A 23,407-nucleotide genomic window follows, 5' to 3' on the forward strand; every position below is an offset into this window, starting at 1 on the left:
AGGATTCCCTCCCCTCTTCTCTCTCTCTCCCCCACCGAATGTATATGTCCTACAGAGCTCCTCTCCCCAAGCCACACGGATGTCCCCTGTTCTCCACACCTTGAGACTGCCATGCCTCTCTCACATTACTGCAACAGCGTCCTGCCTCTTCCTCCTCTGTGCCCACACTCTCGCAACCCTATGTTTCAAAACAACTTAAAAAATAACAACAACAACAACAACAATGTATCTGTTTATTTGTGTATGCATGCACACACAGGCACAGTGACTCACGTGTGAAGGCCAGAGGACAACTTTTCTCCTACCACGTGGATACTGGGACCAAATTCTGGTGGTCGGTGGTCAGGTTTGGCCAGCAAGTGCCTTTCCCTGCTAAGCCAACTTCACCTTTCTACAGCGCAGGCCAGGTCATGTCCTCTCATCAGTAAAACCCAAGCTCCGTTTCTTCAGGAGGCCGCCAGGGTCTGTGCTCTTGTCTTTACTGTCTTCCCTCCTCTCCCTAATGGTCTTAGGACTTTTCTAACGTCAGTCTTTAGCTCTCTGACTAAATTGTCCTTCCTGCCTGTTGGTCTGCATCCACCTGCCCAGGGTCTGGGTCTGCTGGTGCTCCTCTATCAGGACCGTGCTGGGTCCACATCTCCTGTCTTTGGCTCCTTTCCAGGCCTGAGCTTTACCCCACCTGTTACATCATACTTATTGGCTCACATGCATACCTCCAGATTTTGAGAAGGGAGGCAGGGGGTGGTGGTGGTGGGGAGTTTTTTTCTCAGAGTTGGCCTAAGGCTGTGTCTCAACTGATAAAACCTGCAGGCCCTGTTACTGCCAAGCCAGTTACCAAGGCAACTTTCCCTCCGTGGGTCCCAGTTTCTCCGTGAGTAAAAATGGTCTCTGTAGGCTTTCCCAGTTCAGCATTTCAGGATTCTGTGATTTTTTTTTATCATGGTCACGTGAGGGAGATCAATACTCAGAGTTTTCCTGAGCTGTGTCTGCGAGCTTCAATTCGTCAGGCGAGTGTCTGGGGGGACGCACGCGCCTCGCAGCACCGCCTGATGCCGGAGAGAATTTATCATTCTGGAAAAGCTTATGGTGCAGGTTTAGTGAGTGCGGCGTCGAAGGCATTCGTGACTCATTTATCCAGCAAACGCAGCTTCCTTATTTAGACTTGAGTCAGTTGGCTGGGGTAAGATGCCCTCTTTGATTCATCCCGATGAGAAATAGGTATGGCCAATTATGCCTTGACCCAGGAGGAAAGGACATCGGCCAGCTGGTACTGTCATCTCTGCTCCTTACCCGAGCCTCCTACTTCAGGGTGGGTGTCAGGCAGGCGAGGGACACATTGCATGGCAGCCTGTGATTAGGTATGGGAGCTCCATCAGCACTGGCCACATGCCTGGGACAAGCTTTGGCTCTTTGACCCAACTCATTTCGGTCCCTGGCTGAAGCTGCACCGCATGCTTCTCTGAGGGGTGAGACTGAAGTAGTTTGTTTCTCTCTGTGGTGGTGGTGGTAGTGGTGGGGCAAGTCAGTTCACACAGTGGAGTTCCACTCCTAGGTTTAACAGGTCTCAAATGGTGAGATCTGCGTGGTTGCATATGGTGCTGGAAGACCTTCCTCCTCTGGCCTTTGTGCACACGGTGGTGCACGAACACATGTACATGTACATGTCTGTCTGTCTGTCTGTCTGTCACACACACACACACACACACACACAGATGAACATCTATCCTTGAAGACAAGGTTAAACAGACAAGGTTAAACTTTTCCTAGTCTAGCCTTACCACGGGGTCTTATAAAAGTCAGGCCCCACACTATTTGCCTGCTGTATTCTGCCTGAGTGCCTACGAGGGAAGTTATATGGTAAGCACCCATGAGTTCTCCTGCAGGAACATGGTAACTACTGGTCAAGCTGTTGATGGTGGGTGCTTAGGTGAATGGATGGATGGGTGAACTGATGGATGGGTGGATGGTGGACCATGAGGTTCTGCTGGGGATGCACACAGGATATGAAGGGGAGATGGGGAATGCAGGAGCAGGTTTGAGGCTGGGGGGGGGGTAGTGATAAGCAGCCAGGACTAGATCAGGTATCAGATGAAGTGGTCAGTGCTTGGAAGAGGCTCAGAGAAGTCAATGGGGTCCTTAGGGTGAGGCCCAGGGAAGAAAGGAGTAGAATAGAGGTGGCAGGTGTCACATGCCATTAAGAGGGATAGAAGAGTCCTAGAGGGTCAGTCATGATTATACCATTAGTGAGATAGAAGCCTCTCCCATTATCCTCCAACATCACCTATGGCTCTTAGGTGCCTATATCCTCACATGGGTTTCTTCCCATCTGCACCGGAAATAAGCCAAATGCTCAGTGAATCAAACAGGAGATGCAATGGAGTCCCACAGGAATTCTTACTTATGATGAGCAAGGCTCTCTTAGGCTGAGTGTTTGTGGCAAATAGATCTTGTGTATGGGTGTGTATGTGAGTGTGTTGGGTGGAGGGGGGATGTTGTAACATTTATCAGAACATTTCTTGAAGTACTTTACTATTTTTGAAGAGTACTTTACTCATTGTTGGTGTGTTGATGGTACTGATCCACAGATGAAACAAAATGTCACAGGAGTGCTAAAATCTGGCAGTGGACCCTGGGATGTTTCCTTTGAAGATAAAGACTATCTGGATAGATGGCTACAGAATTGCAGAATAATGGGAAACATTAAAACGTTTGAGAGGGACCGAAGTTAACATCATAGTCCATCAAACTCAGGATGCTAAACAATTTAAGACACTATGCATAGTACTGAGAAAGAAATTCTCCCCCAGTGTCGAGAGGCCATCCCTTGGAGAAATTAAACCAGGTGGACGCACTAGAGTCTTTGCTAGGCCCCCACGGTCTTCTTGCTCTGTGACTGCTGGGATGGCAGGAAGCTGAACTGACACATGATGTCGTTTTATTTCTGAGGGAATGTGCTGGAGCTGGTATCAGTCTCCCGGTGGAGGAGGGAGGATTCTTTGCAAGCTGTAGACTCCTGTGGACCCCTTTAGACTCAGTCTCATTTTCCATAGCAGGCTGAACCCATGGGGAGGGATCTAGTATCCCCTAGAAGTATATTTCTACCAAGAAACCTCCAGCCTGGGCTTTTGGCCTGTTAGGTATCTGATTTTCTATTCAGTACATCTTTCCCTTTCTATTCAGGAAATTCATAAGTTAAATTGATTCCCAGGTGGCACTCCAGGCCTTTCTGCCCTTGGCCTTTCTTCCCTAGAGTCCAAAGTACAGCACTAACTTTGGCTTCCCTATCTCTCGTTTCCTCCGTGATAAATGGTGAAGTTAATTGCAGAGCAGTGCTGGATCACCCAAGGCCCTGTGCTCAGCCCAGGCTGCATCAGAATCACCTGGAGACATTTTTAGACACGGCAGGCACTGTGCTCACCCCAGAGATGGGAAACTAGTCTTTTTTTTTTTTTTTTTTAACCAGAACTCCAGGATTAGGGGTTTGCAAAAGGTCTTAAAGGGCTTGACTCCCATAACTAGGCTGAGAGCCATGCATCTAGACCATGCTACCAGGAAGACGGGAAAAGTGAGGTTCACAAGGCTGAGCCATGTGTCTCTGGTCACACAGCTGGCTGCAGAGGCAGGGCTAGGCTTTGGTTTTTGGCATACTGTTACACTGTTACAGTCTTTTTTTTTTTTTTTAAAGATCTAGGTAATCACCCCTTGAGTCACTGTTATAGGCACAGGTAGTCACACAATGAGGGCCACACCTCTGAGATAGATTTATGCTATATTAGAAAATACAGGCAGACACCAACCATGGAACTTAGAAAGGAACTGAAGGAAAAGGGCTGTCGTTTACTGTGGCAGCCTGGATGCTGTGTGGTGACTGTTTGGGGTAGGGGTGGAGAAGGTAACCCTTTTCTGGTTTAAGTCTCCTTTGCAGAATGGGCATATTGACACAGTTCACATGCCTGGTACCCAGACTCTAGCCATGCCGGAGGTATCAGAGAGCCCTTTACAATGGCCGGTGCCAGAGAACTTGATGACGCCTTAGCCTAGTGCCAGGGGCTCAGGGATAGGCGGCCTGGGCTATGATGCTTACCTGCCAGTGAACAACAGCAGGAACGGATGAGGTAATGGGAGAGGAGAGAGATGCCCTTCAGGAAGAAATCAATGTATGGCAGGGACTTATGGAGGTAAGGGGATATGCTCAGCATACAACACAGAATTGTATAAAAAGTTAAAATAAATTTCAGAAACAAGTACTTGTGTGCTCAGGCGGTCAGTTAGCTTTGAGTGAAGATTCTGTCTTTTAGCTCAGTCCTTAATGAGATTCTTCAAAGACCCAGCAAGGGGGTACTCTTGGTACTCTTGGATATTGTTGAATAATTAAACATTGGAATATGTACTTTTGGAATATTACTATTTTAAAAAGTGCCCATTTTGGACAGTAAAACTTACATTAATTTCTTTTCTTTCTTATTGAAGCTTCATAATGTTGAGGAATGAAATGTCCCAGGGCAGCTGCCATCATGGAGGGGGCGTGAATGTTCTCAGCTTTCCCCTCTGCTCAAGGTCACAGCAGCTGTCACCTAAGGCACCTACTGAAGATGGTGATCGTGTGTGTGTGTGTGTGTGTGTGTGTGTGTATGTGTGTGTGTGTGTGTATGTGTGTATGTGTGTGTGTGGTGTATGTGTGTGTGGGTGTGGGTGTATGTGTGTGTGTGTGTGTGGGGGGCGTTTCCAGCCACCTTGTACTTTGGTCTCTGGATTTTGAACTGGCTTTTTGATAGCAGGCTCTGTGGATGGCCATCTTTGTGTTTTAGGTGGGAAGGGAGGGAAACAGAGGCAAATAATGCCTAATTAGTGGTTCTCAACCTTCCTATTGCTGTGACCCTTTAATACAGTTCCTCATGTTGGAGTGACCTCCAACCATAAAGTTATATTCATTGCTACTTCATAACTGTAATTTTGCTACTGTTAGGAATCATGGTGTCAATATCTGTGTTTTACAACAGCCTTAGGTGATCCCTGTGAAGGGGTCACTCAGCCCCAAAGGGGGTCTAAGATGTGGCTGTCAGCTGCCAAACTCAGAGCTCTGGTCCTGAATAGTGAAGGATCTGACACTCCCCCTTAATCAATCAGGATCCCTCCAATTATGACTGCACCTCCATCTGTGGAGGCTCGTTTGAAAGGCTATCTGCTGGGCTTTATGGTCAGAGAGCCTCGCATGCTGGGTGTGTACTGGGCCAAGCAACAGGCATTTAATGACATCCAGTTGCTTCCGACACATTATGGGACCCTAAATATTGGGTGCCTCCAGACTCTCAAAATATTAGCAGCTTCCTTCTTTTTTATACTTGAAGGCAGGCCTTCAAGTCTCAATGCAACGGAGGATGACCTTGAAGTGCTGATTCTTCTGCCTCTAGTTCCTGGAAGCTGGGATTATGGACATATGCCACCACACTTGGTTTATATGACAGTGGGGATTGGGCTCCCAGCATACTAGGCCAGCATGTTACCAACTGGGCTACAGGGTCGGGCCTGGTCAGTACTTGGATAAGAGAAAGTTCATTTTTAACTAAGGGTCCCATGGCTCTCCAGTGATCTGCAAAGACTGGCTCTGGTCTGTGGTCTGACCTCTAGGGTTCATTTCGGGAGGATACAGAAGCCGGATATCAGTAGGGTACGGTTTGAAGTCCTCCGAGTTTAAGCAGGCCAGCCATGGAGCCCTAGGCTAGCCAGACTCCAGAGTCCTTCCCTGTGTACAGCCTTATCTGGCTCCTGAGGCGAGGCCTTTGGAAGGGCAGCAATGGAAAAATTGTGTGTGTGTGTGTTTCCTGGAGAAGTTAAGCATATGCCATTTTTCATAAGTCAAATTTGGAGGAACTACCCAATGAAAACATTGCTGTAAATCATGAGGGGATGCCCTCTGCACGGCCAAGTAACTCCCCCCCCCCCGCCCCGTCCCTGAACCAGAAGTAATGACAAGCTAACCCGAACTAGAAAAAATCTTATCGGTGATGAAAAAATTCTCAAGGACTTTTATACACATAAGCTTGTTTATCCACCCCTCATTTCTAGAAACCTCTGGTGGGCTAGAGAACCAAAGTACAGTGGCCTGAGGCTGGCAAATCTGAAGTTGGAACCCTATCTTGAAGCTCACAGGTGTGGCAGGTGAGAAAGGCTGGGAGATTGTTTAGGAAGTCTGGTGTTGGCTTCCAAATGCAGCTATTTGTCACGAAGAACACCTGCTGTGCTCTTGGAGTGACTGCAGACATCTTTCTTTCCTGAACACATGCACGATCTACAACTGTTTATTCTGCCCTTCAGAGAAGAAGGAAAACATATTTTTGCTTGTTGCTCTCTTTAGTTAAATGGAACCCAGGCTCGATTGCTGGCAGACCCTCTCTCTCCTCCCTTCCCCCCCCCTCTCAAGATTTATTTATTTTATATGTATTTGCCCATGTGAGTTTCTGTGCCCCACATGCATGCAGGAGCCCAAGGAGGTCATAAGGGGGCATCGATTCTCTGGAACTGCAGCAATAGGCAGTTATGAATGGCCAAGTGGTTGCTGGGACCTGCACAAGAGAAGCAAATGCTCTTAACCACTGACCCATCTCTGCAGTCCCCATCCCATGTCATTCTCCTCTTGTCTGTAGCTCTCAGTTGTGTAGCTATCATCTATTTGACATTCGTCCCTAACTATATTTCTATGTGAAAGTCTTTAGCAAAAATACACTCAGTGCTATATTTTTCAGGGTCATTACAACTGCCCATCTGCCTTGATCTAGTAATTTTTATTATTCTAGAAACTAGCCAAGAAGAGGAATTAAAATCAGCTAATAAAATAATCTCACAGCCTTGTGCACAAAGTTGCTTAGCAGAGTATTACCTACAAGACAAAGATAGATTAAACAATTTTAATATTTGAAAATAGAGGGACAATAAGCTAATGATATATCTGTCTGATAGAGATATTATGTGGTCATTGCAATGATGGATATGGAGAGTGTGTTTAAAAAAAGTGGAAAACTTCCAACACAAGGTAGTGAAGAGACACCAGCTTGAGCTGTCCCAGGACAACTCCAGAACACCCCTCCTTCAAATACGTATCTTGGAAGATATCTGAGAAAACTCTTCTAAAGTGTTCAATGCACAATGTGGTTTTATGATTAAAATTTTATTGCTTCTTTCTTTCTGTCTGTCTCTTTCTTGTTGTCTCTTTTTTTCTGTCTTTTCTCTTCCTTCCTTTTCTTCCTTTCATCTTCCCTCCCTCCCTCCCTCTGTCTTTTCAACATGGGCTGATGTATGGAGACGATGCTTCATTTAGGAGACGGAGGCATGATAAATCCTCTGCATGAGACTGTGGGAAGTGATGATTGTGGACCTAGAGGCAGACTTGGGCTTTGGTTAGACCTGGTCAGTAGAAAGGGTTGTGGTCTGGGGCAGGGCACTAGGTTGCCAGAGAGTCTGTTTTCCTCAGCTGGAAATGGAAGCACATCACACTAACGGACAAAGCTGTTTCAGGGTGGTGGGGAGAGATATTAAGTCAGTTTGCTAAAGGCACTGACCGACCGACCGACCGACCGACCAACCGACCAACCAACCGACATTTTGTAGAGGCTCCATATTTGTTGAGAAGAATTCATGGAATGTCACCAGTTAAGCAACACTAGGGGAGGATGTGCTGTCCCTTTCACTGTCCCTTTTCACTGTCCAGCTAGGACCATGTCTTTATCCATCCAGCAAATGCGTGCTTTTGTGTTTCTCTCTACAGCTCAATGGACCCTGTTCATCATGGAATTCTCTCCTGTCTGGCCTATAGTGGGTGTCTGAAGCCTGGTACCCCACCTGTTATGGACTTTGCCCTGCCCTCTCTGAGCTGGTATACCTGCTGCATCCAGGCACTCTAGGAGGAGAGGTGGGACTGGACCCATACCCTGATATCTCTGATGTCCTAATGCCTCTAATGTATAGCAGAATCACAAGGAAATGCACAGTTGATTCACCTGCATCTGAGAAAGCTTTCTGTATGGCAGCATTCAGGCCAGTAGAGAGACATTAGGAGCCAGAGGAGCTGGAATTTAGAGAAACAGAGGAGAGTGGGCAGAGGAACGGGATCAGGAGGTTGAGGGGCACACCGTGAACTCTGACAACTCCACAGCTGCCACACACCCAGATCACAGAGTCCTGGAGTTCTGGAATCATGGAACCAATCATGTCTAAAGAATAAATCATGTTTTATTCTTTAGAGAGTGTGGGGCAATCGTGCAAGCTTGGGAGAGGATGGGGCAGGACCAGGGCTATCTGTGGAGTCCGTCTGTGCAGAAGAATTCAGTTGCACCAAATGTGCCCAGGACTTCTGTTGGGATAGTCATAAGCAGGAACATCACAAGCTTTAAAAAGAAGAGAAAGGGGCTGGCGAGAGGACTCAGCCAGTAAAGTGCTTGCCATGCAAGCTTGAGAACCTGAATTTGGACCCCCAGCACCATTATAAAAACTACAGATGGCTACGTATAGGTCTTTAATGCCAGTTCTGGGGTAGTGGTGACAGAAGGATCTCTGGTACTCACTGGCTAGAAGGACCAGGTGAATCACTAAGCACCAGGTTCAGTGAGACCTTGCCTTAAAAAACAAAACAAACCAAACAAACAAAAAACTCAGGTGGAAAGTTACTAAATAAGGCACTTGAAATCTGGCTTCTACATAAATGTGTGTGTGTGTGTGTGTGTGTGTGTGTGTGTGTGTGTGTGTACAAGATTCAGGAGGGGGAGGAAAAGAGGAAGGGATGGAGGGAAGTGGAAAGGAGAAAGGAAGGGAGGGAGGGAGGAAGGAGGGATGAATGGGTGGGTGGATGGATGGATGGATCCTCATTAGCAATGTGGGAAGACACACCAGGGCAATGCCAGTTACACCTTCAAAGCCCTTCCTGCTTGGTGGGACTCAGTTCATTAATGTCTCATCCAGTGTCCTTAGACCCTGGGAATCCTGCATAGCAGCCCGGGCTCCAAGGGAAGACTAATTAGGCACAGCTTCTGCATGAGGCCCTGGAGACAGGGTGCCATGTCAGACCCGGCCTATAAGCTTCAGGGTCAGCACAGAGTGGTCACACAGAGATTCTTGCCTACTTAGGCCTCCCAGAGAACACAAGAGCCGGGCCAAAGCTGGCAGGTGGAATCTTCCATGGCTTCTGAGTGACACACTCAGTTGACAGGAAGGTAGAAGGCACAAGTGGGGTGAAGGCCTACAGTGACCAAACACCCCAGTTTAAGACCTACGAGCCCCGTGTTTCTAGCTGGGATGGTGGAACACTCTGGATTTAGGCCCTAGAAGCTGCAGAGAGGACATGACTGAGAATTCTAGGCAGCCACAGCCCAACAGCAGACCCGCAACCACGAAGTGGCAGGCACTGTCATTAGTAATCTTCCTCTCTATAGCATCTGGGATGCCAATGCTCTCATCCTTAGTATTGGAAATCTGTGTGTCTTCTCTGTCTCCCCTCGCCGTTGTCTTCTTTCTAGTCTTCCTCTTTTTCTTCTTATTTTTCAGAATATGGGACATTTCATTAATTTGCAGGTCATCCTTGAACAGGCGCTATGCTGACCTCTGTGGTTCCATGTTCGGTTCACATGATGCTGGGGCTTGTACCACCTCTATCTTAAAACAAACAAACAAACAAACATACAAAATTTTCTTTCTCTGTTGTCCTCCTGTTTCTGCTTCGTAGACATCTACCACAATCTTACTTCCTCCTCCAGGATTACTTTTGGTTTCATTTGTTCTTCTTAGTTTTATTTATTTATTTTTGAGACAGTACCACATGCCTCAGGCTGGCCTGAACTTGTGGCCATCCTCCTACCTCAGCCTCTTGAGTGTATTACCCAGCCTGCCATGTTCTTAGCTCCAATAGTCTCCTCATTATTTCATGGGGCAGGTTTTCATTTTATCCTGCTCAGAATGCTTTAAATTTCCCATTTAATCTTTCCTCTGGTGCATGGATTATTTAGAAGTGTGCTATATTGCTTCTAAGTAGTTGGAGATTTTTTCTAGGTATCTTTCTGTTATTGATTTCTAAACTAGTTTTATTATGATCAGAACGTATTTTGTACCACTCGAATCATTTATTGCTTATTGAGGCTTATTTTATGATTCATAATAAAGGCCATACTTATGTGTGGTGAATGCTCTGCATATACTTAAAGGGAGGCGTGTGCTGTCATTGTCACACGGGGTGGTGGCTTAAATGAAAACGGCTCCCATAGACTCAAAAGTTTGAATACTTGGTCCCCAGTTGATGGAACTGTTTTTGGAAGAATTAGGAGGTTTAGGCTTGTCATAGGAGTTGTGTCACTAGGGTCTGGCTTTGAGGTTGCAAAAGACTTCTGCCACTGCCAGTGTGTGTTCTGTATCCTGCTTGTAGATTCCGATGTGAGCTATCAGTGAGCGGCTGTTCCAGTACCAGGCCTGCCTACCTGCCGGCCTGCCTGGTGCCATGCTTCTTGCCATGATGGTGACAGACTCCTACTTCTCTGGAACTGTAATCCCTAAACAAACCCTTCCTCCTATAAGTTGTCTTGGTTACAGCTTTTATGAAAATAGAAAAGCAACCGATGGACACGGGTTGTTGGATGGGTGCCTGTCAATCAAACCAACTTCTATGGTGCTCACAACGTCTGTGTCCTTACTGATCTGTCTACTTGGCCTAGCTTTTATTTCCTTTTTTTCCTGGATATGTATGTGTGGTGTGAATGTATATGTATATATTTGTGTGCATGTATAGTGGCACATGTATGTATATAGGCACATGTATATATGTGTGTGTGTGTATATATATCTATGTATGTGTGTGTGTGTGTGTGTGTGTGTGTGTGTGTGTGTGCATGTGTGTGTGTATAGACAAGATGTTGACGCTGGGTGTCCTCCCTGATTGCTATCACTTTATATTCTGAGGCAGGGTCTCTCACTGAGCCCAGAGCTCACAGAATCTCCTGTTCCTGACTCCTGAGAGCTAAGATTATAAGTGGGACCTTGCTTGTCCATCTTTCAAGTAGGTGCTGGATATCTGAATTCACATGCCTACCCTGTGTGACAAGCAGTTTATCTGATGATCCATCTCCTTAGTCCCCGACCCATTACTGAAAGGATATTTATTAACTTTGAGTTTTTGAGACAAGGTCTCATATGTTAACTGAGGCTGGCCTGGAACGCATGATGCAGCCCAGGCTGGCCTGGAACACGTGGTAATCTCTCTGCTTCAGTCTCCCGAGTGCTGGTATTATAGATTTGAGGCACCCCCCCATGTCTGGCTTAATTAGAGGAGTTTAATATCTCAACTGATTTTTTTTCCCTCCAGTCCTGCCAATTTTTGCTTCAGATGTTTTAGAGCTTCACTAGTAGGCGTGTGAATATTTAGGATGGCAACAGCCTGGCAATGAGTTGACCTTGTTGTCATTATGAAATTACCCTTCATTCCTGGTTGCTCTGAAAAATTACTTAGTTTGAATTAGTAGAGTCACTTTTTCAGTAGTATAAATAGGTATTTGCCTAAATGTCTTAATTTTACTTTTAAGTATAGGAGTGTTTTATCTGCCTGTATGTATGTATAATGCATATGTGACTGTGTCCAAGGAGTCAGAAAAAGGAAATAGGATCTCTTGGAAGTGGAGTAACAGTTACGAACTGTCATACGGATGCTTGGAATTGAACCCAGTTCCTCTGCAAGAGCAACAAAACAAAACAAAACAAAACAAAACAAAACAAAATGCTCTCAAACACTGAGCCTCCTCTTTAGCATCCATTCTTCTATGTGTGTGTGTGTTTATGTGTGCACACGTGAGTTCATGTGGGTACATGAATGGATACACAGTGGGCATATGCACACGGAAGCCAGAGGACAATCTTAGGTGTTCCTTAGAAGCCATCCTCTTTGTTTTGTTGCTTGTTTTTTTGTTTTTTAGAGAGGATCTTTAACTGGCTTGCACCTGGCAGATTAGACGAGGCTAGGTTTCCCAGCAAGCCTCAGGGATCCACCTATCTCATATCTTCCTCTCCAGAGCAGAGATTATAAGCACACAGCTTCATGTCAGCTTTTACATATAGGTTCCGGGGACTGAACCCAAGATCTCATGCTTACACGGCAAGCACTTTAATGACTGAGCCATCTCGCCAGCCCATTTGTCTATATAAAAAAAAGTGTGTGTGTGTGTGTGTGTGTGTGTGTGTGTGTGTGTGTGTGTTTGGTGAGACAAGGTCTCTCTGTCAAACTCGTCCTGAACTCAGGATCTTCTTGTTTTGACTTCCTTGGTACTGGGACTATAGTGTGTATCACCATACCTGGCCCTCTTTTCTTTCTATTAAATTATATATTTTTACATTGAAAACACATTTTAACAACTACTATATAAAAGTGGTAAAAGTAACTTTTATTCACCAGATGAAATTGACATCTTGGAGGCTTATTACTGAATATGCTCACCCTTTCTAGTTCTTTCTGAATTCCTGCTGGCTGGTTCAACTCAGCTCTTTTGACTCAAACTCCTCTCCAAGCTGACTGATTCGGTTTCTCTCAGCTTCTGACTGAATTACTCTGCTTAGACACAAACTAACTCTGGCAATCTGTCCTAATCTTCTAGCTCCTTATTCTCTGGCTCATTCTGTCTGCACCTGAAACTTGTCTCTGTAAAACTGTCTTGGTAACACTGCCTCCTCTCTGTGTGTCTCTCTGTCTCTCTCTGTCTCTATCTCTGTCTCTCTCTCAGTTCTTTTTAAAGTCACCTCTCCTTTCTGTGCTGTTCTCATGAGAGTTGGGCGTATCCTATCTCTGACTCGTTCTGTCAATTCTTTCTCTGATTTGTCACTTTGTCTGCCCCTCAATTAGATGGCACTTTCAAACATGGCTGCTTCCTTCTATAAACTAAGCTTATTTTATTGTTTAGGATTAAGGGTGTGTACTAAGGGTGTATTCCAGCCAGATCATACTATAATCCAGGGCATGTCTGCATTTCAGGCCAGACCTAGAAGGTCTTTGAATGTGATATCTTGCCAGAGGAGCCATGTTGCTGGGTTAAAATTCCTCTACAACTGAGGATTTGCTTTGCATTCAGTCTGAAAATATACTTTTTAATTTCCATCTTCAAATCATTGCAGTTGATGTGATTATAGATATGTTGTATTTTTCTGTTATGTTATTAGATGTATTCTATCAGTCTCCTTTGTTTTCTATTCTTTTCTCTCAAATTTCTGGCTTCTATTGGGCTAATAGACCACAGGCTTTCTCTCTCTCTCTCTCTCTCTCTCTCTCTCTCTCTCTCTCTCTCTCTCTCTCTTTCTTAGACAAGTCATCAAACTTTCAAGGTAGTCAAGGATGACCTTGAACTTGAAATCTTCCTGTTTCTATCTCCTAGTTATGGGGATTAAAGCTATGCACTACCACATATGGTGCCAAGGATCCCCTACAACTTCATGCATGCCAGGCAAGCTCTCTACGGAGAGGTGTCACACCTCCAGTCCCACATCTATTTTTTTTTAACAACATTTGGCTACTTTTCTGGTTTCATTTCTATCCTTCCCCGAAGAAGCAGCCATTATATATTTTTAACAATTTGGTTGTTTGGGGTTCTCAATAAGTGTCTCATCCAAGTCTGCCACTGTTCATATTTCAGCCCTTGAATTGGTTAAAACCTTGGGCTAGGATTCCCCCTGTGCCCCCCTTTTGGCCTTTGTGCTGTTGTTGGCAACCATTTTGATCAGAAGTGTCATAAAACATTGTTGTTATTTAGATTCTTAATTATCTCTAAGTAAATTTAAGTAGCGAGAAGGTGTTCTCTCTGTTTACTACTATCTTGACAGTTTCTGCTGCTCTTCACTCCTTCGGGTGGGTCCGTGTTTCCATCCGGTGTCTTTCTCTCTTCACTCAGAGAGGAATTGTCTGGCATGTGGAGATGCTGAAGATGCAGCTGCTGTAGTTAGAGCTGCAGCTTCTTTGGCTTCTGTATGACTTAAGATTTTTGCTTTCTTTTTGCAAGATACAGGGTATGGAACTCTAGATCGGCAGACTTCTGCCTGTCTTGAGTCCGCCGCAGGGCTCACTCTGTTCTCACGGGCTCCATGTACAACCAGAAACCCGCTCTCATCCTTTCTCTTGTTCCTCTCTATGTACCATGTCTGTTTACCTGAATGCTCTTGAGAGAGATGCTTATTCTTATGACTGGTTTTGAACAATTTCAGTGTGGCTTTCTCCAGTTCATTTGGGGATGTCTGAAGTTTTCAGATCTAAAGGTTTATAATCTTCATCCAAATTGGAAAGGATAGACCATCCTCCCATGAATTTTTTGGCATTTCCCCTTTTTTCCAAAGACTCTAAAAACACATTGTTCAGCCACTTGAAGTTGTTCCACAGCTAACTGATTTTCTTCTTTAAAAACTCCTTTTCTCTGTTGTATCTGTATTTCTCAGTCTTTCTCTGGGATGCCTCATTTGTTGTTAATTCCCTTCAGTGTGTTTTCATCTCAAGCACTGTGGTTTTTACTCTGTAAGCTAAACTTGGGCTTTTAAATACACATGATTTATGAACACATTTATTTTTATAAATGAATAACTATCCATGTGAATATATTCTACGTCCATATTTTGAATAAAGTGAGTAGTCCTTTTGGCCAATTCTTTGTGTGTATGTATATGTGTTCTCTCTCTCTCTCTCTCTCTCTCTCTCTCTCTCTCTCTCTCTCTCTGTGTGTGTGTGTGTGTGTGTGTATGCTTGAGAGTATGTATGTACATACCACGGTGCATGGCACATGTGTCTGAGAACAACTCTGAGTGTCTGTCTTTGGCTTCTACCTTGTTTCATGGAAGATATCTTTTTCACTTTTACCTGTTTTGTTGTTTTTGTTTTATTTCTGCTGTGTATGCTACACTACCTGGCTTATAAGCTTCCAGGAGTTCTCCTTGTCTCTGTCTCCCATCTCCCAATAGAAGTGCTGGGGATATTTCAGCTAAGGATCCTGTGTCTCTATGGGTCTGAGCATGTGAACTCAGGTCCTCAAGCATGTGCAGGCTGGGGTTTTACCCACGGAGGCATCATGTCCCCAGCCCCCCTTCTGGCCACGTCTATTTGTTAGCAGTGGGCTGTTGTATGCTGAAAGATGATTTTCCCATTGTGGGTATTTTTCCTGTTTCTTTGTGTGCCTGGTAACATTTGACTGGATGCAAGACTATATGAAGTTTACTACATTTGCATATTGGTTATTTTTATATACCTATAAATATTCTTGAGAAATTTTCTGAAACATATTGAAGTTACTTGGAAATAGTTTGATCTTTTGGGCTTTGGCTTTAAGATTTGAACTTTAAGATTTGAATAATAGTGCTTAGTTTAGGGCTGACTATTCTGCATTGCTGATGGGAGACCCTGGTGGACCCTTTACTTAGCACCCTGCAGATTGTGAAGGCCTCTAGTTTGGTTGGTAAGAATGGGCACAGCTTCCAACTTCATGTGACTGTTGGCCACTGTCTTAGTTAGGGCTTCCATTACTGTGAAGACAAACCATGACCAAGGCAGCTTTTATAAAGGACAACATTTAATTGGGGCTGGCTTACAGGTTCAGAGGTTCAGTTCATTACCATCAAGGTGAGAGTATAGCAGTGTCCAGGCAGGCAAGGCTCAAGAGGAGCTGAGAGGTCTACATGTTCACTGTAGGAGAAGAATGGCTTCCATGTGGCTAGGAGGAGGGTCTCAAAGCCTACCTCCACAGTGACACACCTACTCCAACAAGGCCACACCTCCTAATAGTGCCACTCCCTGAGCCAAGCATATTCAAACCACCAGAGCCACTGTCTCCATCCACCCCCTCAGGACTTTCTCCTCTGTGTCTGAGCAGTTTCTCATATGTACCTCATTGGAAGCCTGCTGATTTCTCAAAGAACACATCTGCCATGTTCTAACTCCCTTTTGACATTTGGTGTCTCAGCTCCACACGATTTTTTAAGGGAATCGCCAGACTCCCTGTGCCTCTGTACCCTGCACTCAAAGACACCCTGTCCTCTAGGACAATCACACGGTTCACTTTCAATTTCTCATTTTTTGTTTTTAGGAGTTTCTGTCCTTTATTACCAGAAACTTGGAGCCCAAAAAATGTTTTCCATATATTTTTGTCTTTGTTGATTGAAGTGAGAGAGGAAATTAATAACCTCTCACTCTACCTTGATTGGAAGAAGTCAGAGACTCCATTACTTCCACCGGTCAGCCTAAATCTTCCCAATACGAGTCTAACCTCCATACCATTCCAAAGTCAAGAGCACATTCAAATAACGAGTATCAGATGTATGTAGTGAATGGCCTCTGCATGCAGGAGAGGGATGAAGCCACTTCACAACTGAAGGCCTTGTATGAGTATTACCAAATCTAATTTTCTCAGTAGCCAAGTAAGGTAATTAGGCATTACTAGTCTATTTGAGGAGAATCAGCCTGAAATCCAAAGTGACAGTGACTTGCTCATGACTGCCCAGACCGTTGAAGGTAGAGTTTGGACTGTAAACAGAGCCTCCTGTCCTGTTCTGAGCTGGCTTCTCTCCTGCATAGCTTTCATTTCTTATCTGTAATAGCATATTCTGTTGTCTGTGGGGAAGAGAATGAATAATCTGGTTTTCCAGTTAGAAAAGATACAGGAAAGCAATGCTACAGTAACCACTGTCTCAAGTGGGCCCCTGAGCAGCTGGATGCCTGCTGCACAAGGCATGATCCTATGCTTTGACCAGAAAGCAATGCTACAGTAACCACTGTCTCAAGTGGGCCCCTGAGCAGCTGGATGCCTGCTGCACAAGGCATGATCCTATGCTTTGACCAGAAAGCAATGCTACAGTAACCACTGTCTCAAGTGGGGCCCTGTGCAGCTGGATGCCTGCTGCCAAGGCACGATCCTGTGCTTTGACTGTTGCTGTTGGGTATGGATCAAATGTGTTTGAGTTCCCTTTGAAAATGCCGACAGTGACTGACCATCATTCCTATTCAAGTCTGTTGAAAGAAGGGCAAGCCTTGTGGGGGGAATAACCAGAAATGAAATCAGGTCAAAAACAACAATAATGTCACTCACCAGGAAGTGGTTTGGTTTCTAGAAACTTGCAAAAATAAGGCATTGGTGCATTCAAAGGGAAGTCAGCATTCGAAAGAGCTGTGCACTGAGCTGGAGCGATAACTCTGTGGGTAAAGTGGTTGTTGCACAGGCATGAAGATGTGAGTTTGGATCCCTGGAACCCACATGGGAGCCAGGTGGTGTGTACCTGGAATCCTAGGGTCGGAGAGGCAGAAACAAGAGGATCCTTGGGGCTAGCTGAATCTGGGGGCTTCGGGGTTTGTGAGAGACACTGTCTCCAAGCACGACTTGAGAAGCAATAGAAGTTGACTTCTGACCTCCAAATGTGCAGACACAGGGAAGCACATCTTCACACACGTACACACACATCCACATAATAACACACACACACACACACACACACACACACACACACACCCCAATAAAAAAAAGCATGCAGCTCTGAAATGAGTTCTTAACCAATGGCATGATATCTTCATGCTCCTCAGGAGGTCTGTCTACATGGAGTGTTCAAACAGGGGAGAGGAGGAAGACAGAGCCCAGGTCTTAGAAAGTGAGAGGTCTGGCTTCAAATTGCCTCTGTTCACTACCAAACCTCTGTTTATCCAGAGGTTACATGGGCCCAGGGAGGCCTGTCTCACCAAGTGGATGTGATATGGTAGTCTGGTGCTCTCTCAGTCTCATGGCATCCTGAGAGGCTAAGAACAGGAATGATAGTGCTGAGTGTGGTGTTTTCCATTTGAGAAGCAGGGATGCAATACTATGACAGAGAGGATTCTGGGAAATGATATGAAGTAACAAAAGGAGAAACAATGTCACACCTAATGAATAAACCAGGTCAGAGATACTCATGGCAACTTGCTCCAGTTCAAAGGAGAGTGCTCAGATGCCTCCAGCCCTGGGCAATGAATGTGGGTGAAGCCATATGGGAAGAATGGAGAAAGAGGAGGGGGAAGGGAAGACAGAGAAAGAAGAAAAGGCTGTCCCCTGGCCCTCAGTTTCAGTACTACACTGGAGTCTTTGTTTTTCTCACCCTTCTGCAGCCTTCACTAGCCACCAGCTTTTCTTGGTGTTACCTTTAGTCTCTGCTCTTTGTGTCCCCCAGAGTCCTAACCAAGGCAGAACCCAACACGAAGGGAGAGCTGACTGCGAGGAAGATGCCAAGGCCAGAACCATTCCTTTCTAAATGAGGGTGCTGTGTTGATTTCCCCCATCCTTTGGTATTGTGCAGTCTGCATTTGCTAAGACCTTTGTGGGGAAACCAGAAGAAGCCCCAAGGCTCCCAGTGGTCCTGGCCCTCAAACAGTCTCTGCTTGCTCTTTAGGGAGATGCTATACTTTTTCTGGGTAAGACATCTCCATCCACCCCTTTGCCTTTTCCTGGCTGCTGTAAGTGTCCATTTCCGTTTGCTGAGTGGAGGTCCTTCCTCAGGAGCACACAGGAGACCCCATTTTCTGCCTGATTTCTCTGTGCTGTGCTATTCTCCCGCCCTGTTCTATGGCCAGATGAAAGTAGAATACAATGACCCCCCCAACCCCTTAGGGCAGACTTTCTCAGGGATTACAGCCAAAATCTTGGTGGGAAGCCATTTCAATTCCAGCCCCCCCGCCCCCTTCTAGCTGTGTGTCCTTGGACACATCTCAACTCTCTGTGTTCTAGTCTTATTTCTTGTCGAATGATACTCAGTCGTTTCTACTTGATTAGACTTGAGGGGGCACAGCTGTGGTGATGGGGGTATCATATCTGGCAAGGTTCTGGATCTTGAGGGAAAGACTTTCAAGGATTTGTCATACTCCGTGTAGACTGTTATCTCCTCTGTTGCCATGACTTCCTGGGAAGTGGGGGGGCCCTAGAGTCTGAATGAGGCTGGGCTCATGTTCTTCCTCCTTAACCACTGAGGAAACACCAGCAAGCATTCAGGACAGGCCAAGGCAGCCTCCCCTGACCCCCACCACCTTGTTGGCCACAAAACATAGCTTCCCTAGTGGTAAGGATAATCTAGAGTGGTGGATGCCTACCTAGGGTATACTTCTCAACTGAACTGACTCCAGTCATAGTTTTTCATCAGATTGCTCCCTTTGGTGTGTGTGTGTGTGTGTGTGTGTGTGTGTGTGTGTCTGCCAGCATGTGCACACCCATGTGTGGCCAGAGAACAACTTTAAGTGTCATCCACAGACACATCATCCCTTTTGTGACCTGCTTTCTTGTTGGTAATCAGGGTAGACGGGCGGGGGAGAGAGCCTCAGGGGTTGCTCTGTCTCCCTTCAGTGCTGGGATGAGAACGGTGCACCATCACACCCTGCAGTTTTATGAGGCTTCTGAAGATGGGACTCAGGTCCTTGTGCTTGTGTCACAAGTGTTTTACTGACTGAGCCCCACTCCCTCATCAGCCTTTTAGGCAGAGATTCCAGAGCTCAGTTCAACTCAATAATTCACCACACATCAACGGAACCTATAGCATGGACTCAGCCTGGAGGTGGGTTCTAGACATGGACGGGAGTTTGCCTCAGCTCCAGAGACAGACAGATATGTCCAATTGCTGTATCTGTTGTTTCTACATGTGTGGATAGAGGCAGGCATGGTGTGGTGACAGTCCCAGCTAGGACCTACAGATTCTTCCATGAACTTTGGAACTGTGCTTGTAGGCCTTGGGATAAAAACAGTATGTTCAAGAACAGATAAAAAGCCCACAGTCAAACATTAGATGGAGCTCAGGAAATCTTGTGCAAGAGTTGGGGGAAAGATCGAGGAACTCGAAGGGGATAAGGATTTTACAACAAAACCAACAGAGTTGGGCCGGAGAGATGGCTCAGTGGTTAAGAGCACTGACTGCTCTTTCAGAGGTCCTGAGTTCAAATCCCACCAACCACATGGTGGCTCACAACCAACAGCAACAGTTTACTCACATATATAAAATAAACCTTTTTTAAAAAAAAAAAGAAAAGAAAACCAGCAGAGTCAACTAATCTGGACCCTTGGGTGCTCCCAGAGACTGAACCACCAACCAAAGAGCATACAAGGGCTGGGCCTAGCCTCCCTTGCCCTGTGTATATATGTAGGAGATGTGCAGCTTGGTCCTCACGCGGGTCCTCCAGCAACTGGAGCGGGGGCTACTCCTGACTCTATTACCTGCCTGTGGATCCTGTTCCTCTAACTGGGCTGCCTTGTTTGGCCTCAGTGAGAGAGGCTGTACCTAGTCCTGCAGAGACTTGAGGTGCCAGGGTGGGTTGGTACCCAAGAGGGACCTCCCCCTTCTCAGAGGTGAAGGGAAGAGGGTAATAGGGGGAGGGGCTGTGTGAGGGGAGGACTGGGAGGAAAGGGGGGCTGTGATTGGGGTGTAAAGTGAATAAATAAAAAAATAATGGGAACAAAAGAACAGATAAAAGTTGGTATATATAAAACTCTGGAGCCTTTATGACCTCAGCAGGTGCTGGGAGGAGTGATTGGGTGTGACAGAGGGAGACTGTATGCTGGAGAGGGAGTCATAGGACCAGCTCAGGGAGAGGCTAACTGAGTCTTCTCTATGTGAGCCTGTGTGCTAGATGTGAGGTTCAAATTATAAAATATACTTTATAACTAGCAACATTATGTATGTCCTTTAAAAATCACACAATTTCTATATAAAAATACAAATGAGCCCTTGTTAGAAATATCTGAGGAGTATAAAAGAGATATAAACTTTGCTATATACAGACCTCTGATGTTCTTCTCCATCTCTTGGCCCATGCAACCTTCTCTAGGGTGTTTCTGTATGCTTATGTGTAGACGTGCACTTGTAAAATAAGTATAGATTACTGTGTGGGCACTTTGATTACAAATAGGACCACATTGAATATAGTGTCCCACAATTCGATTCTTTCCTTCTCCAGTCTGTCTTCCTCTCCCTCAAGGGCCCTCCAAATCTTCCCTGCCCCGTTTAACAGTGGCAGAGAGATTAAGGACCCTCCTTAATTTAATAATCTTATTGATGACTATGTCTCTAATTCCTCGCTTATAAAAACTACTACAGAAAAGATATTCACGCATGCTTCCTGGGGGCCATGCGTATGAACTTCATGTGGGCTGAGTCTGAGAAATGAAACATCTTTGTGTGTGTGTGTGTGTGTTCTATAGCATATGTCTGTTGGAAGATGCTTTTGTGCACTATTTATTCAGTAGCTGATTTCTGTGCCCAGAGGTCTGGCTACAGTCTGGACACTAGATTGTCATGATTATTGAACTGTCTCCTGTACCTATGTTGTTTAAAGAATGCTCCCCAATTATCTCTGATTGGTAATAGAGAGCTGATCAGCCCATGACTGGGCAGAGACGGCAGGGCTTCTGATCCCAGGGGAGGGTCCCAGAAGGGGGAGAGAAAGGAAGAGAAGAGGTGGCTGTGAGGCAAAAGGTTCAGGAGGAGTTTCGATGAGCAGGTCACCAAGCGATTAGCCATGAAGACACACATGGAGCAGAGCTAGCCAGGGCCAGACCCAAAATGCAACCAGGGGCCCGTGGCTGGGAAGTAGATGGCTTAGAGGGTTAGAATAGATGGTTATCTGCCCAGTCCTAGTGCTTAAAGCTTGCAAATTAACTTAATAGGTCTTCACGTCAATTATTTGGGAGCTAGAACGGGAACAGATAAGGCTATCATTCTTTATTTCATGTATGTGAGTATACCGTTGATGTCTTCAGACACATCGGAAGAGGGCATTGGATCCCCATTAGAGTTGGTTGTGAGCCACCATGTGGTTGCTGGGAATCGAACTCAGTACCCCTAGAAGAGCAGTCAGTAAAGGCTATCATTCTTAAATCACAGCCTACGTGTGTCTGATGGTCAGAGGACAGCTTGCAGGAGCTGGTTCTTGCTTTCCACCATCGTCTCAGGAACTGAAGTCATCCCCAAGCTTGACAGCAAATGCCTTTACCTGCCCGGCCATCTCACTGGCCTGGAATGCATCTTTTATTAAACTCTAAACTTAAAAAAAGGGATTTATTTATTTATTTATTTATTTATTTATTTAACTATTTAATGCATATGTGAGTGTGCCTGAGGATATATAGGTGTACCACCTGCATGTAAACTTGGCACCTGTGCAGGTCAGAAGAGGGTGTTGGATCTTGAAAAACTGGGATTACAGGTGGTTGGAAGCTGTCCTAAGTGGATGCTGGGAACCAAACCCAGGTCCTCTCCAAGAGCAGTAAGTACTCTTAACTGTTGGGCCACTTCTCCAGCCCCCCCCCCCCCGGTATTAATGGCTCCTGTCAACACCCCACTTGCTCCCAGCCCAAAATCTCTCCCACTGTACATTATCCTCAACAGCAGTTTCATCTGTCCTCAACTACATACATCCTTTGGTGGGGTCCAGCCTGTCTTCTCCTTGTTTCTGGGATCTCCTTGGGTCTCCCACAGACCTGGCTACTTTCCAGGGACCCTGAGACCTGTCTTAACGCATGTAGCAGGTAACCTTGGAGTGATGAATTTTATTTCAGAATGACTTTTTTGTTTTGGTTTGTTTTTGAGAGAGAGAGAAAGAAAGAGAGAGGGAAACGCAGAGGGGGAGGGGGGAGGGGGAGAGGGAGAGAGGGAGGGGGAGAGGGGAGGGGGAGGGGGAGGGGGAGGGGGAGGGGGAGGGGGAGGGGGAGGGGGAGAGGGAGAGGGAGAGGGAGAGCTCTCAGAGTAACCACTGAAGCAATATAGCTCTGCTGTTCATTCACTTGTTGGTCCACAGTGCTGGGCTCTGTCTGGTCTTGTTGCTTTGGAAGCCTGTGAGGGGGTGAGGGGGTGAGGGGGTGAGGGGGTGAGTGGGTGAGTGGGTGAGTGGGTGAGGGGGTGAGTGGGTGAGGAGGTGAGAGGGTGAGGAGGTAATATTTCAGGAGGTGGGAGCCTGGAGGTGTTTTGGGGACAGAACAACCTAGCAGAGGAACACTATGATTTACAAACCCACGGGGAATGATTACTGGGGCTGTCTGGCCTTGTTGTCACAATATGAACAAATCCAGGGACTTCTCCAGCCAGCCCTTATAGCAAAAACAACACAAAATAAAAACAAACCCCAATAAGTGGTTTTCAAGCTTGAGGGAGGAGGGGACGGGGGTGGGGAGAAGATGTCTTTTCAGGCTCCCTCTCCTCTGCCCTTGCCAGTATGTTCCCCTTCTTCCATTCACTGTGGTTGGCATCTCCATGAGATTTGTGTGTGATTCACCCTCCCCATTCGCAAAGAAAGGCGAGACAGCTTTTGACCTATGTGTGGAAGTGTCCTGTACAGATTTCCTTACCTTTTATTTAAAAAAGAAACAATCAAACCCCAGAAACCAAACACCATGCATTTGGGAGTTCAGATACCGAGCTGCTCATG

At 45.9% G+C, this 23,407-nt stretch overlaps 1 protein-coding gene and 1 long non-coding RNA gene across 4 annotated transcripts in view; one reads left to right on the plus strand and one right to left on the minus strand.

Annotated features, from left to right (window-relative positions):
• The window catches only part of Gm51909, a 43,623-nt gene extending 24,947 nt beyond the window's left edge, over positions 1-18,676 (plus strand). Inside the window, exons 1-3 of the long non-coding RNA XR_003949743.1 lie at positions 1-4,557; positions 6,067-6,159; positions 7,763-18,676. The exon at positions 1-4,557 is cut by the window's left edge and continues 24,947 nt beyond it. This is a non-coding gene — a long non-coding RNA (predicted gene, 51909). The remainder of the gene's footprint in view (positions 4,558-6,066; positions 6,160-7,762) is intronic.
• The window catches only part of Asic2 (acid-sensing (proton-gated) ion channel 2), a 1,088,234-nt gene that overhangs the window by 42,632 nt on the left and 1,022,195 nt on the right, over positions 1-23,407 (minus strand). The gene's annotated exons all lie outside the window — the stretch shown is intronic.

This window comes from Mus musculus, chromosome 11, assembly GCF_000001635.26.
Source record: "Mus musculus strain C57BL/6J chromosome 11, GRCm38.p6 C57BL/6J".
Classification (NCBI taxonomy): Eukaryota; Metazoa; Chordata; class Mammalia; order Rodentia; family Muridae; genus Mus; species Mus musculus.